Genomic DNA, 16797 nt, shown 5'->3' with positions numbered 1-16797 from the left:
TGAGGGCGTGACAGTGCCGCCTCAACTTTCACGAAAAGCCGGATATGACGTCATCAAAGACATTTATCAAAAAAATGAAAAAAACGTATGGGGATTTCATACCCAGGAACTCTCATGTCAAATTTCATAAAGATCGGTCCAGTAGTTTAGTCTGAATCGCTCTACACACACACACACACGCACACACGCACACACGCACACACACACACACGCACATACACCACGACCCTCGTTTCGATTCCCCCTCGATGTTAAAATATTTAGTCAAAACTTGACTAAATATAAAAAGCAACACTCTTCAATAATTTCTTTGTTGAACAGTCAAAATTACCAGATGATGATGACAACGTTCCTGACGTTGACAGATTAGATAGTGTCTTGGACGATGTGATCCTACGTACTCAGGAAGTAGAAACAGTTTTAAAAAACCTTAATAAAACAAAAGCCGCTGGTCCCGACCAGTTGCACAACAGAATATTGATATCCAGTGCCAGGCACATCTCGGAAGCTTTAACCCTCTTGTATAACAGATCTCTCCAGGAAGGCAGGTTTCCAATGGAATGGAAAAAAGCCCATGTAACACCGATTGTTAAAAAAGGATATAAAACTGATTGTTCAAATTACCGACCCATTTCTCTCCTAAGCTGTATCGGAAAGGTGTTTGAAAAATGTGTCCAGTCACGAGTTTTTGAATACTTAACTCTCAGCAGCATTCTTACGCCTTACCAATCTGGATTCATACCAAAAGATTCCACCACCTACCAGTTCATTTCTTTGTATAATGACTTGTGTAAATCTCTAGACAATAATATTCCTACTCAAGCCGTATTTTTTGACATATCTAAAGCGTTTGATAAAGTATGGCACAAGGGCCTCATTAGGAAACTGGAAGCAATCGGAATACGTGGACGGCTCTTAATCTGGTTCCAAGATTACCTCTCTGGGCGCTCCCATGGGTTCGCCTTCACGCGGCGGGAGTGTTTATACTAAGCTACCCCACTCCTTTACTTCTCTTCTTTTGTCTTATTTCTGCCTTACTAGTCCTTTCACCTATATTTCCTTCCATGAAAACTCTCCCTACTATTCCCTGCAGTTTTCCAATTATTTTCTTGTTGTCTTATTTCTACCTGACTGGATCCATCACCTTTATTTCACTTACCAAAAGTCTTCTTTTCCACATCCTTATTTCTCTGCACCCCGCATGTCGTAAGAGGCGACTGACGGATTCTGTTTCTCTTTTTACCCTTGTTAAGTGGTTCTTGTATAGAATATAGTCAATGTTTGTAAAGATTTGAGTCAAGCAGTATGTAAGAAATGTTTAGTCCTTTGTACTGGAAACTTGCATTCTCCCAGTAAGGTCATATTTTGTACTACGTTGCAAGCCCCAGGAGCAATTTTTTTATTAGTGCTTTTGTGAACAAGAAACACTTAACAAGTGGCTCTATCCCATCTACCCCCTTTCCCCTATCCCATCTCCCCCCTTTCCCTCGTCGCGATATAACCTTCGTGGTTGAAAACGACGTTAAACACCAAATAAAGAAAGAAAGAAAGAACCTCTCTGGGCGTAAACAGGCAGTTGTTCTAAAAGGAAATAAGTCAATATATTTACCCGTCTCAGCAGGAGTCCCACAAGGATCAGTATTAGGCCCTACGTTGTTCCTCGTTTATATTAACGATATAGTGAAAAATATTGAATCTGTTATTAAATTATTCGCTGATGACACAAGTATGTATTTATCCATTGAAAATCCTGTTCTCAGAGCCGAGATTTTAAATTCAGACCTGAGTAAAATTTTTAAATGGGCAAAAAAGTGGAAAGTTCTTTTCAATCAAAAACAGAATTATTAAATTTAGGCAGACATCAGAATCCGGATTTTACTAAATTGAAGTTTGGCGATAACACATTACAAGATGTAGAAAAGCACAAGCACCTAGGTGTAATCGTTCAAAATAATTGTAAATGGGAGTCCCAAACAAAATCTATCGTAGCCAAATGCCGCTTATTGATTTCTTGTCTGCGCTCATATAAATATAGATTAAGCAGAAAATCCCTAGAGAACATGTATACATCATTTATATTGCCAAGTATTGATTACGCAGACGTTGTATGGGATAATTGCACTATCGGATTAGCAGATGAATTAGAAGGTCTTCACTTAGAGGCAATACGAATTATTATTGGAACAGTTCGAGGAACAAGTCACCGAAAATTATATCACGAATCGGGTTTTACTACACTCTCTGAACGACGCAGACGCCATAAATTAATATTATTTCATAAAATTGTTCATAACAAAGTTCCCCCTTACTTAAAGGCACAGTAAGCCTCCCGTAAACCATCACAGAGCTCCCCGAGCGTCTAAATACAGTACAAGCATACTTCCATTTGAACGCTCACCGAACGGGAACATCCTGGCTGCTTTCTGTCGAGCGTGAGACATTTTCCAAGAATTTATTTTCGTGGACTTGGCCCTGAAGAACAATGGCGCCTCGTTTTTGCGCTAGACCTAACTTTTAAAATCTAAATAATAAATTGACAGCTTGTTACACAAACTATTGCAAAAGTAAGAAGCATGATCTTTTCGGTTCGGTCAGAAACGGTCGGGCGCAGCCGAATGTGTGAAATTTCCTTTTTGTAAGCAGGGTTCGTACAGAGTCCTTGAACCCTGGAAAACTCCTTGAAAATTGGAAAACCTTTTCCAGGCCTTGAAAAGTGCTTGAAAATAGAGTTTTGTTAAATAGTCATTGAAAAGTACTTGATTTTTCCAAATTGTTGCCTATACATTTCGTCAGCAGCTTGTCTTATTTAAAACAAAATGCAACCCCCTTTTTTTCCTTCAAATACAGTACACACATTTTGGGAGAATAAAAGATCGAGTGAAAACGAAAGCAGACGAACTAACTATTACTAGTCACCCGTAGTTGCTTCCCTTCCCGGAAGTTGGCAAGGGAAACAACTACGGAATGACTAATAGTTTGCAGACTTGAAAAACTGAAGGTAAGCTTGGTGCTTTGCATTAATTTGGGGAAAATCATGTCCTTGAAAAGCATTTTTTGGTCCTGGAAATGTCCTTGAAAACTCATTGAATTGTATCAGCTCTGCCCTGCAGGAACCCTGTGTAAGGAATGCACCTTTAAAATGCACATTACTCGATTTTTTTTAATTTGTTGTTACCTGTGTTGGTGCACCTAACCTCACAAACAGGAAACTACAGACCATAATGCAACCCTTACGAATCTCGACAGATAATAAAGGGTCGTATAACATCATTCAGTCAGAAACGTCACTCATGAACTGTCCATAATGATAACGCCGGTTTTTTTCTCCACACAGATTCGATGGCAGTTCCCTCAAAAGCGTATAACCTAGCTCAGGGCCGGATCTGGGGGGGGGGGGGGGGTCCTGGGTTTTGGAACAACCCCCCCCCCCCCCCTGCCTGGCCATCCGATGTACCTCTCAGAGAAAAAAAAATGTGTGGACTTTTTAAGCTCTTCCCCCAACTCCCTTAGTTTATTTGGTCTTCTAAAACTATTTCAAATTATGAAAATGTGTAATTTTGATTCCCAGTTGCAAGGAAAGATAAAAAAAAATGACCTCACGAATATAAAATGTTCTCGGCTTCTGGGAGGCTTTGCCCTGGACTCTTGCCTTCAGTTGGAACCCCCCCCCCCCCCCCCCTCAAACGAGCTTGGTCCGGCCCTGTAGCTTACATAGAAATCAATGTTACCTTTTTTGACAGCATGATATAGCGACAGCCGACTTCAATAACCATAGATACTTGGCAAAGAAATAACAGATGCCTTGCCAAACAATAATAACTGGGAATTTGCCAGATTAAAAAGGATGGTTTTATTTTAGAAGGTGATACTGCTAACGCCGATATTTATATATAACCTCAGTGAAATCAATAGGTTTTCAACGATTTTTGAGTCACTTGAGAAAAAGTGACTCTATGTAATCGGTCAGTGTTAGTCTGTCCGGCCGGCCGGCCGGCCGTCCGTAGACACCACCTTAACGTTGGACTTTTCTCGGAAACTATCAAAGCGATCCGGCTCATATTTTGTTTAGTCGTGACCTCCAATGACCTCTACACTTTAACGATGGTTTCGTTGACCTTTGACCTTTTTCAAGGTCACAGGTCAGCGTCAAAGGAAAAATTAGACATTTTATATCTTTGACAAAGTTCATCGGATGTGATTGAAACTTTGTAGGATTATTCTTTACATCAAAGTATTTACATCTGTAGCCTTTTACGAACGTTATCAGAAAAACAAGGGAGATAACTAGCCTTTTCTGTTCGGCAACACACAACTTAACGTTGGGCTTTTCTCGGAAACTATAAAAGTGACCGGGCTCAAATTTTATGTGAACGTGACTCCCAGTGACCTCTACACTTTGACGTCTGCTTTGGTGACCTTTGACCTTTTTCAAGGTCACAGGTATGTCTTGAAGGAAAAAAATTGAAATATCATATCTCTGAAACTATTCATCGGATTTGATTCAAACTTTATAGGATTATTCTTTACATCAAATTATTTACATCTGTATTGTGTTGTGAATAGCAATTTCTTCCTGTCCATCTGATGCCTCATATAATATTCAGAACTGCGAAAGTGACTCGATCGAGCGTTTGCTCTTCTTGTTTGTTCTTTCAATTAGTGTAATGCGATTATTATGTCCTGACATTAACGCTGCAAATTATTTTTAGATGAATTTGCTTTTTCTGCAAACCATTTCGGCAGAGGGATAAAAAAAATACGTATATATTGTAACGAAAGCGGATTGCTCTCTTTGATTGTTGTGATGTGTGAAATAAATGTTAGTGATGATGATCAATAAAAGAAAACACAAATTGTTGCAGGTTTCAAGACTCAGATTTAATTATCTGATTATCTCATGGCAATACTGCCAATAGTCATTCAAACACTCAGTTTAGAATGACAAATTTATATATATCTGGTAATGTACTAGTAATCCATTAACATCAAAACATCACTGGAACATCCAAACGATTAGAAGACTCTTCCAACCATCCTTTACATTAGACTGCTCTCAAAATCTTCTTGTTCCCATTAGACAACTTCGATTATTCCTCTTCTTCCATAACTTGTTCCAAATCCCCTTTTCCCGTTAAACCGCTCCAGTTACTCCTCCTCGGTAACTTGCTCCAAATCCCCTTTTCCCGTTAGACCGCTCCAACAGTTACTCTTCCTCGGTAACTTGCTCCAAATCCCCTTTTTCCCGTTAGACCGCTTCGTACCCAGAAGAAGCCGTAGTCAAAGATAAGCATAACCCAAAATGGCTTCCGAACTAGAACCAGAATAACAACAACCCCGAATTCTCCTTTCCCCTCTCTATTTATCCCCTTCCTTGTTTGTTTACCTGTTACCGCTAGCTACCACTAACGTTTCGATTAACGATCTCCCCTGTTTATCTACGTTACCCCAATACATGTCCCAACAACATACACAACATACCTTTCTTCTCTTTGCTGCTGTTTGTCTCGTATCTTTGCTTTAGCAACGAACCGACACTAGAAGGCGATCGAAAGTGTTTGTTTACGTTTCTCTAGGTAACCTCTAACAACGTACAAACAATTTATCTTACCAAACTAAATCTGTTTTCTTTCACTCAATCATTATCTTATCAATAATGAATCAATTCTAAAATGCATACAGTAATAATTACATGCACATTGTATAAAACAACAATCATTCATCGTTCTTTCCCGACGAGATCTCGTGTAACACGTCATCTAAAATGGCGTCATCGAAGAGAAGATTATGTTCTATTGTATTCGTATCGATCGCGTTCTCATGATACAAACGCGATTCCGAATAAAAACCAAATGAACTGGTCAACGAAAGTATTCTGCTACGAACTGTGCAGTGGTTTTCTGGTAAGTACATTTTAACACAGTTAATATCATGACATTTGTCCACAAGTCTCCCAGTCATTGTCGACCTTGAAATTAGAGTTCCTTCACGTGCGTCGACTAAGAACACTGCGAGATCTGTATCACATGTTTCTCATTACGAAAGTTAGATCTGCAAATGTTCAGGTTAAAGTCTCATCTGTTACAATATGAAGGAATGTGCTTTTAAGAACTCCAGGGGTCATTCGCCGTTCTGTAATCCGACTGAACTGATACACCCTTAAATGCTCCGTAACTATGTAATCTTTTTTGAGGATGGGGTTAAAAGAGAGAGAGAGAGATTCAGAGAAAGAGAGAGAGACGGGGGGGGGGGGGGGGGGGAATTTGACCCATTAAGTCGAATGGAGGTCGTCTCTGTTTGAACTTGTGGACACAATCAAAATGCCTTTTTTATGAGAGTAGCAGGGATTTTTTCTCGGATATAAATGTGTTTGTTGAAGAAAATTGATAATAAATTGTGTTCTGCCGGTAGGCGCCTCTTGGTACTTTGATGCATCTATCTATATATATATACGACTTGTGTCTGTGTGTCTGTGTGTCTGTGTGTCTATCTGTGTCTTCGCGATGCACGGCCAAAGTTCTCGATGGATCTGCTTCAAATTTGGTGGGCTTATTCACAGAGACCCCGGACACAACCTGATCGATGAGATATTTCAACACGTGCTCTCAGCGCGCAGCGCTGAACCGATTTTGTGCGCGCTGAACACATTTTGGTTCCACCTCAGCTACCCGGGCCCCCATACCGACACACCAAAGCCAAAGTTCTCGGTGGATCTTTTTCAAATTTGGACACCGTATTCAGCTACACCCCGGACACAATATCATCGATGAGATATTTTAACACGTGCTCTCAGCGCGCAGCGCTGAACCGATTTTGGTTTTTGTGTTCATTTCACCATTCCCAGTAACTCTTCCTTATCTTATCTTCTCCATGTTTTCAGCGTTTACCTCCCTTCCTTCGTATGGTGCACTATAGTATGAGGGGGGCATCTTCGGATATTCCCGGCGTTCTGTTACTATTTTTAGAAGGTCACCGCAGTGTCCAGAACGTAAATTGGACCCGTAAATTATCCTCACTGTAAAAGTGCAAAGGTCGAATCAATTTATAGCCACGCGAAAAATACACTGTCATCTATCTCTCTATAGATACGGCTTCTCTGTGTTTGTGTGTGTGTGTGTGTGTGTGTGTGTGTGTGTGTGTGTGTGTGTGTCTCTCTATGTGAGCAACACCTGGGGATTGTTTAGTTCTGTTTGTGATGTGGTCTGGCGGCTTTTGTGTATTTGTATGTACTGGCCTTCCTTTGAAAAGCCATAACAGTTCAAAAGGGCTTACAGATAAGCTCTAAATTGCTCAATCCTGTTTGAGTGGAGTTCGCCTCCAAAGGTGATTAACACGGTTACATTCGTCGACAAGGATGGGACTCGATATGGTCAGGAATGGCATTATGGCCACTGAATCATTTTCGTGCTGTTCCCATTCCACGAATCTGGGAGGGACCTAAGCTTGGCGGGTCCATTGTTCGGACCCGGCAAAGCCGGCGTACGGCTCTAAGTAAAGTATTTCATCCCGGCGAAGCCGGCTACCCGGCGAAGCGGGTATTCCGCTAGTAATTATAATAAATGTTAGATATCTGTTTTTCTTGTCTTCTTTCGTTAAGAACTCTTGATTATCCCCAGATCCAACGCCACATGTCAGTGAAGACGTCATCAGGTCCGCTCGAAAACAAATGCAAGAAATTGAGTAATAATGGATTCGTTAGTCACTTAGTGTGTTTGTGTTGGAAACGTTTATCATAATGAGGAATTGTCTGTCTTATTCTGTCATGATATTAGATGTATGTGTGTGGGGGGTGGGGGTGGCGTCGAGTTAACTTCTTGGTTGTTTGGTGTGTGTGTGTGTGTGTGTACGTGTGTGTGTGTTGGCTGGTCAGAAATTAATTGATTCCTGTCACTCGAAAAGTTGTAAGTTTTCACATAAAATCATTAATTATCCATGCACGTTAGCCAACTAAACAATCTGAACCCCTACGTGAATAAAGATCAAACAACTCCGCACTTCACTGCCGTACATTTCACCAGAAAATCGATCTCCGTCAACATATCAAGAATGATTTAAGAAGAAATCACTAATGATACATGTAAACTAATTAGACCTGCATAAACACTACTTAAAACAAGACTTTAACAGTGACACATGCATTGACAACACAACAAGACCCATATCACAACAGTACGGGTAATATTGAAAAGAAGACTTCTTCACGTGTAGATCTAAACAATGCGACGAACTATGTTAGATCTGGCCTGGCCGGCTTTTTACATGGGATCAGACTATCCTTCCACCTGGTCACTTACCAACAATGAACAGCCTGGGTACTCTCTGTGCATTGTGGGAATTCTTTGATGAATTACCGACCGACCCTATTTTTTCGTGCGACCCTAGACTTTTTTTTGGCATTTGGGGGGGGGGGGGGGGGGGGGGAGGGGGAAATAAAATAAAATTTAAAAAAATCTGTTTTTTGGCAAAATAACTTAACAATATTTTTTGGGGGGAAAAAAAATTCCCGACCTACCGACCCTATTTTTGGGGCCTATGTTACCGTAAACAGACTATTCTTTTTTTCTTTTTTATGGGGGGGGGGGGGGCCTTAGTGACAAATTGATTCATCACAAGATTCTAACTCAGGAGAGAAAATTCTAAATCTCCCTCCACTTGGACGCATAACACAAATCAACAGCCTGGGAAGTCTCTGTGCACATTTGGGATTTTTGTATGACTTTATTTTAAAGGTACTGAACTTGTCAAATCCAGGTGCACGGAGCCCCTGGGGCTTTTAGTCATACCTCAGGCAGCTATCCGTTTGAAGAACTACCAAGTTTCATTGACTTGCACCCAAAGAGTCAAGAACTGCGATTTTTTTTCGAATTAATTTCGGACTCTGTCCAGGCTGGTCTTGACCTATTTTTGGATCTAAATTTAGATCAGGTAGATCACATCATGCACAAAAAGACACGTCACTATAGCAAACTATGTCAGACATCATCATGAGTTTGTGTAAAACAAAATGGAGGCCGCAATCACTCAGTTGAATCGAACTCCGACCAAACACCACTATGATAACTAGGTTAATTTATGCACTCGCGTGACCAAGAAACTGTCGAGCTTCACAGATGTCGTCGTTGGGTAGTTTTAGGTTTGTTTTACTACCATAGGAAGATTTTTGAACTGTAAATGCACTCAGCTGCAACAAAAACGCAAAACGAAGGCTGTGAGCTGCACTGTGCCTTTAACGGACACGAGTGGAAATCTGTAAAAAAAAAATAAAAATTGAAAGATATTCTCTCTCTAAGTAGAAAGCTTGTTGATCTTTTGGTATGTGTTTCAGTGGAGTGATATTCTTATTTCACGTTAAAGCCTGGCAAGTTCTGACATAGTCCACTAAACTTTTCTTTTACTTTATTTGGTGTTTAACGTCGTTTTCAACCACGAAGGTTATATCGCGACGGAGTCCACTAAACCGTTTTCCCGGGAAGTACCGTGCCTTTAAAGGGATAACGTCAATGGAGGAACATCAGCGATCTGAAACGATTTTTCTTCGTTTTGTAACTGATACTGTATGGTATGAATTCACTACTGAAAAAAAAAAGGATTTTCACTCTTGTTTTTAAAACTGGACGAAATGACGGTTCAAAACTGACGCTTGTCTGAATAGAGTTAGTTCTCTATAACGGCGGCACGTTAGCTCAGTTAGAGCACAGGACTTGTGACTGAGTCGCGGGTCTCGGGTTCGAATCCGGGGCAGGGCGGACACCTGTCAACTTTATGTGCAGATTTGGAGATGGTATCCATGTGGCACGTAAACGACCTCGGTCGTTCTGCCAGAAGTGCGTGCAAATGGATTAATACACCTAAACAGGCACACTGCACTTGACTTGGGTAGCACGACTCTGTTGCTGCCAGCTTCCAACCCGAATTGTCCAAGCAATGGTACAATAATAAAGTAATGAACTTGAAAAAGATATTACCGTAAAATCCCTAGCAAACGCCCAGTATCTAGAAAACGCCCACCCCCCACTTTTGGCCAAAAGTTGTGCAGAGGGGTCACTACCTAGTAAACGCCCACCCCGGTTTTTTTGGCTCACGTAAGTGTAGCCTATGCGATGCTAAACTTTGTCTGTCTGTGCGTGCGTGCGTGCGTATGTAGGCTATGTATGTATGTCTGTGGTAGAAACTTTAACATTTTTTTGGCTCACGTAAGTGTAGCCTATGCGATGCTAAACTTTGTCTGTCTGTGCGTGCGTGCGTGCGTATGTATGTACAGTGTATGTCTGTGGTAGAAACTTTAACATTTTTGGCTAAACACCGAAATACTTATTTCACGTGGTTATATTTCAAGCACCATCTTCAAATTATTGAAGCAATGATCAACATTGTGTCGGCATGTGTGTAGTTAAAGCGTGTATCCAAAGAAAACGGGTGGTGGGGGGTTTTGAAGGGGTACAAGCAGTTGACTGGTTTGTGTCGTGTGTGGTATGTAGACGGCAGGTCAGGTGTCAAGACCAGGTCAGGGGTCGCGCGAAGGATTGTGGTCCAGTTCTCACCTCTGCATTCGCCGATTCGCCGGGGAAGACGATTTCATGTTGTTCGGTTTCTAAGCTCCAGAAAAGTAAATAAAGAAGATACCAAAGGGAGATTTCCTACAATTTGATCTGCACAGCGTTTTTCCAATGTCCACGCGAGGAAGAGCTGTCGAAAGCGCAGAGTCGATCTTGCAGCCGTATCCCGGTAAGTACAGAGACAGATCTAGTGTCTCCCACTCTGATAACGTGTCACCTGCTGTTAATCCGTTTTGTTTTAATTTCTTTTTATTTCAGCAGACACGGATGTCAAACACAGTGCTAGGCAGTCACCTCTAGTGAAATGAGTTGATCTAAAGTGCCTGTAATGTTTGGATGTCTTTGTTCGTGGTTCGATTTATGTGAATTTCAAGACTTGCAGTAGAGTCTCAAGTTAAGTTTACTCTGCCCGAAAAAAACTGTCCACCATTTACTTGAACATGCAGATATAAGGAAACGGAATAAATCTGTTCTCAAAGTCAAAATGATCACGATTTTTTCCTCAGATTCAAAACATGCACTGTCATGGTTTTGTCTGTACTATTTAGTAAGTCTTACCTTGCAACAATAATCCAGCTATCCTACGACTATAACCATAGGAACCAGAGAATAATTGCAAGATTTGCTTTGTGAAGTTGTTTTGATAGCTCTATGTTACCGCTATAATATAAAAAAGATCTAGGAACGTATAAGTCACCGTTTCAAAACTAGGTCAGGTCAAGGTCAAGCTTACCTTTTCTCCCGAACATCCAGCCGTATTCGCTCTTTGTAGGCTCTTTTTTTTCCGAGTATGTTTTCGGATTTATTTTGAAGAATGCTTTGATAGAATAATAGGTAATAATGATATAAGAAAATACAAGGTAGCGTTTCAAAAGTAGGTCATGTCCAGCTTACCTTTTGTCACGACCATATCCAACCTTGTGTGATCTTTGAAAGGCCACGAAATCCATGTTTTTGAAGGATGTTTTCGGGTTTATCATCGAGAATGGTTTCACATGATAGTAATAATGATATAGGTAAATATAAGTAATCATTTCAAAAGAAGGTCAGGTCAAGGTCAAACTGGCTTCTCCTCCCAAACATCTAACCTTGTGTGCTCTTTGCGGGCCGCAAAATCCATGTTTTTATGAGTGTTTTCGGGTTCGTATCCAAGAACGCGTTGAAATGATAGTAGTAATGATATTTTGTCTGTCAAGTTAAAGTAAACAACTCTGTGTACACAGTTTAGTCGTAAGTGTGAAGGATGTATCAAAATCACAGCTTCCACAATACGACGTGACTGTGTTCAAAGGCAAATACGACTACACATAGTTCTTTTTGTTCTGATGTAAGTTGTTCATAGGATGTTTTGATTGGTACAGTTTCTAGTTTCTTTTTAAATTAGAATTGAACGGACAGGCAGAATGGCCGGGTCATACATAACGTGTTGGCGAAACAGTTAGCGGAGTTGGTTTGTTTTATGCTTATGGTCTTTGACTACGTCTTCTTCTGGGTACGGAGCAGACTAACAGGAAAAAGGGGATTTGGAGCAAGATACCGAAGAGAAGTAACTAAAGTGGTCTAACGGGAAAAGGGGATTTGGAGCAAGTTACCGAGGAGGAGTAACTGGAGCGGTTTAACGGGAAAAGGGGATTTGGAGCAAGTTACCGAGGAGGAGTAACTGGAGCGGTCAAACGGGAAAAGGGGATTTGGAGCAAGTTACCGAAGAGGAGTAACTGAAGCAGTCTAACGGGAAAAAGGGGATTTGGAACAAGTTATGGAAGAAGAGGAATAATCGAAGTTGTCTAATGGGAACAAGAAGATTTTGAGAGCAGTCTAATGTAAAGGATGGTTGGAAGAGTCTTCTAATCGTTTGGATGTTCCAGTGATGTTTTGATGTTAATGGATTACTAGTACATTACCAGATATATATAAATTTGTCATTCTAAACTGAGTGTTTGAATGACTATTGGCAGTATTGCCATGAGATAATCAGATAATTAAATCTGAGTCTTGAAACCTGCAACAATTTTTATTCCCCCCTCTGCTTCTTTACCTCTGTAAACTTGTAGGGGTAGTTATTTTTCGATAATGACCCAGCAACCAAACAAATAACGACCCAGCAACAGCCTGAATCCTCGATAGTGCAATGGGTTGAGAGGTTGTTCTGTTTCGGTACTACTTTTTGCGACTGAAAAGTTCCGAACGCTCTAATGTACGAAGTATACATCTCTGGAGCAAACAATACAAACATACCGCATTTAAATTAACAACTACAGGCCTGAACACATGAATCTCCATATAAAATCCATGAGTTCGGTTGTTTTCTGAATCTCATCTGCCGTGTCGTCAAGCGGCCGTTCATCACAAGCAATTTCCCAAGGCAAGTAACTCATACTTTGTCTAGCGACAAGAGTAGTTCCCCTTCTTTTCACTCAGTTCCTTCGACAACAGACTGCAATCCGACGGTCAGTTTTCAACAATATTTCATTTAATAAACAGATCACACGCAACCAAATGCACACATCTCATCAATTTAAACAACATAAAGGGGTTTCATACACTATTTTCCCCAGAAAACTGAACTTCATACAGTTTTTAACGTTGGAACACGGGTGCAAAAGTTCGTCTGCTAGTCCCATTTGACGAAAAAACATTATCCTAAGCGATACTAAAACATATACAGAACACACAATATCTGCCTTTGCCGCCACGGCAGAATAACAGCATATCTGTGTACTTGATTTTAGCCCAAAATAGGAAAACTGACAAGAAGTGTTAACAGAATGGAATAATTTGCACGGAACTATACAACCGCGCATTAATCGATCGCCTGCGCAGGTTGACTGGTTGAGAGAATAGGATTCGATCAAACTTTCGCAAAAAAACTCCTCTTTTCTTTGAATAACTGAAGAAAGGAGGAATAAAGAGGTTACACACCTCGTCTCAGTGATTATAAAAAATAATGGTCTCAGTTCGCGGTCATGAAAAAGCTCGCTAAAGCTCGCATTTTTCATGATCCGCTAACTTCGACCATTATTTTTGATAATCACTGAGACTCGGCGTGTAACCTCTATGTGTTTTCTTTTATTGATCATCATCACTAACATTTATTTCACACATCACAACAATCAAAGAGAGCAATCCGCTTTCGTTACAATATATACGTATTTTTTTTATCCCTCTGCCGAAATGGTTTGCAGAAAAAGCAAATTCATCTAAAAATAATTTGCAGCGTTAATGTCAGGACATAATAATCGCATTACACTAATTGAAAGAACAAAAAATCGTTGAAAACCTATTGATTTCACTGAGGTTATATATAAATATCGGCGTTAGCAGTATCACCTTCTAAAATAAAACCATCCTTTTTAATCTGGCAAATTCCCAGTTATTATTGTTTGGCAAGGCATCTGTTATTTCTTTGCCAAGTATCTATGGTTATTGAAGTCGCTATAACATGCTGTCGAAAAAGGTAACATTGATTTCTATGTAAGGTTATACGCTTTTGAGGGAACTGCCATCGAATCTGTGTGGAGAAAAAACCGGCGTTATCATTATGGACAGTTCATGAGTGACGTTTCTGACTGAATGATGTTATACGACCCTTTATTATCTGTCGAGATTCGTAAGGGTTGCATTATGGTCTGTAGTTTCCTGTTTGTGAGGTTAGGTGCACCAACACAGGTAACAAATTAAAAAGAAAATCGAGTAATGTGCATTTTAAAGGTGCAATCCTCACAAAAAGGAAATTTCACACATTCGGCTGCGCCCGACCGTTTCTGACCGAACGGAAAAGATCCTGCTTCTTACTTTTGCAATAGATAAAATAGATATCTATCAACGCAAAACAACACACACGCACTGACCAAGACCATCAGACAAAACGTCAGACACACTTAAATATTCTGAGAGAGAGAGACAGAGAGAGAGAGAGAGAGAGAGAGAGAGAGAGAGAGAGAGAGAGAGAGAGAGAGAGAGAGAGAGAGAGAGAACTTTGAACTGAATTTATTTATCGATGGTAACAGAATAAGCAATGTATACATGCTTTTTTTCATCCGGCCTTCGCCCACTGAGGGTAACTCGATTAATAACAAGAAGAAATAGAAGTTAAGTTAATTACAATACAATTTATATAATTAACATGTCAAAAAAATAAAAAAGACATTTCAAAATGCATTATGAAAATCAAACAATGATGTAATATTATCACAGAATTATTTACTTGTTTCCAAGAGAACCAGCATGTAGAGTTCCTTGAAGGAAGTTTCACTGAATTGCATTTTAATTAAATCAGGAATGGAGTTCCACAATAAGGCGCCAGAATAAGAAAGACTTGATTTGTAAAGGTCAATTCTAGGGGTTGGGGTAATTAATTTGTTTAGTTTTCTTGAATTATTCTGTTTGAAATTTGAGGCAATGAATGTAGGTGCATTCCCTGACATCATTCTATGCATCATTCCACCTTTGTTATAGGTAAATCTTAATTTGATAGGAAGAATCTTTAATTTTTTATAATCAGACGTAGAGAGAGATGCATTTTTTAAAAGAATTAATTTAACAGCTCGTCTATGTAAAGAGCACAAGTGTTTCAAAGTGTTTGCACTTGCAGAGTCCCACACTGTGGACGCATAATCAATAGTTGATTGAATATATGCCTGAAAAAAACAGTTTCCGTGTGCGTAGGTCTAGAAAGTGTTTAATTTTTGATAACTGATATATTTTTTTAGAAGTATTTTTACAAAGTGTATCTAAATGTTTTGACAAAGACAGATTATTATCAATGGTTATTCCCAAGACTTTATGGTTATCAACTTCAGTTACATCTTGATTTTGTATTTGTAGTTTAGGAAATTTTGATGATAGATTTTGTCGTTTTTGTCTAGTGGTTAGAAGCATGCATTTAGTTTTATTTGAGAGAGAGAGAGAGAGAGAGAGAGAGAGAGAGAGAGAGAGAGAGAGAGAGAGAGAGAGAGAGAGAGAGAGAGAGAGAGAGAGAGAGAGAGAGAGAGAGAGAGTCAAGAGAGAATTCGCACAAACACACAGTGACACACCCACACAACCACACACACACACACACACACACACACCAACAGACAGACAGACAGACAGTCAGTCACACTATCACTGTCTGTATCAGACCCACCCAGCAAAATATGCAGAAAGGACATGAGTATATTCACACAGATTATGATATCCTTCTAGAGAGAGAGAGAACGAACGAACGAACGAACTAACGAACGAACGGACGGGAGAGAAAGTGGCAGACAGCTGGAGGCAGACAGAGTCTGCCCTTATGCGAGTTTTGTTAAGGCTGGAGTATACACCTAAGGCCATATTTCAAAGTGGTTAGGCAGTTTTAAAGGTTTGTTTTTATGTTAGTTCAGTGTTTTGTTTATCAGGAAAAAAACAAAATGAATAGAGCTTGTCGCGCAAAATTTTGAGATAACGACTGAAGTTTGAGCATAGGTATGAGAATTTTTCACGCAAACCCTACTGAAGAATTTGTGACATTGTATTGTGAATATGTAAACAAAAAAACAATCGGATGATCACAAACTGAAGAAGAGAAATAGGGAAGCAAAATAGAACATCAAACATAGTGATTTTATAGGTGAATTTGGAGAAAAAAACCCTTATGTTTTCATTTTTGAAGCCCAATTTGAAGCATGGAACACAGTCAAACATAAATTAAAAGTGTTAAAGTGGTTACAGTGTTCAGAAATAGTGTTAAATAACAAGTTGAGTTATCCCTCTTTGCCAATTTTAAAAGAAATATACCTCTTGTCGCGCAAAATTTTGATCTGTGATGCTTTTACTACCCCCACCCCCTACTCATTTTTCAGAAAAGAGTGCATATTATCTTCCAAATAGACAAGCAAGGTAGTCAGATGATCAAAACTTAAGAACAGAAATAGGGAAGCAAAATAGAACATGCAACATAGTGATGTAACAGGTGAATTCAGAAAGAAAAAAAACTTTTTTACTCATTTTATTAGCTTAATATAAAGCTTGGAAGACAGAAAAAATTAAGTAGATGTGCAACGCCAAGGCACTGCATACCCCAGCGAAAGACAAACCTCTCTCTCTCTCTCTCAAACACACACACACACTCACACACATACCCCAAGCTACACACGTACACACTCACTCACTCACTCTCTCACACACACTTCATACACACAAAACACACCCCCATACGCACATATAGACAGACGGACATACACACCTTTACAAACAAACACACATACACACACATACACTT

General features: G+C 39.8%; 2 protein-coding genes across 3 annotated transcripts in view; both read right to left on the bottom strand.

Moving 5' to 3' along the window:
- LOC138963716 (uncharacterized) overlaps positions 1–1533 on the bottom strand; it is a 51872-nt gene extending 50339 nt beyond the window's left edge. The window contains exon 1 of the mRNA XM_070335578.1: positions 1488–1533. The gene's annotated coding sequence lies outside the window, so the exon portion shown is untranslated. The remainder of the gene's footprint in view (positions 1–1487) is intronic.
- Positions 1–5558, bottom strand: part of LOC138963743 (proline-rich transmembrane protein 3-like) — a 31802-nt gene extending 26244 nt beyond the window's left edge. For both annotated transcript variants that reach the window (XM_070335595.1, XM_070335602.1), the window contains exon 1: positions 5479–5558. The gene's annotated coding sequence lies outside the window, so the exon portion shown is untranslated. The remainder of the gene's footprint in view (positions 1–5478) is intronic.
- Between the last annotated feature and the right edge of the window lie 11239 nt (positions 5559–16797).

Source organism: Littorina saxatilis, linkage group LG1, assembly GCF_037325665.1.
Source record: "Littorina saxatilis isolate snail1 linkage group LG1, US_GU_Lsax_2.0, whole genome shotgun sequence".
NCBI classification, from domain to species: Eukaryota; Metazoa; Mollusca; class Gastropoda; order Littorinimorpha; family Littorinidae; genus Littorina; species Littorina saxatilis.
This window is presented reverse-complemented; position numbering and strand designations above follow the sequence as displayed.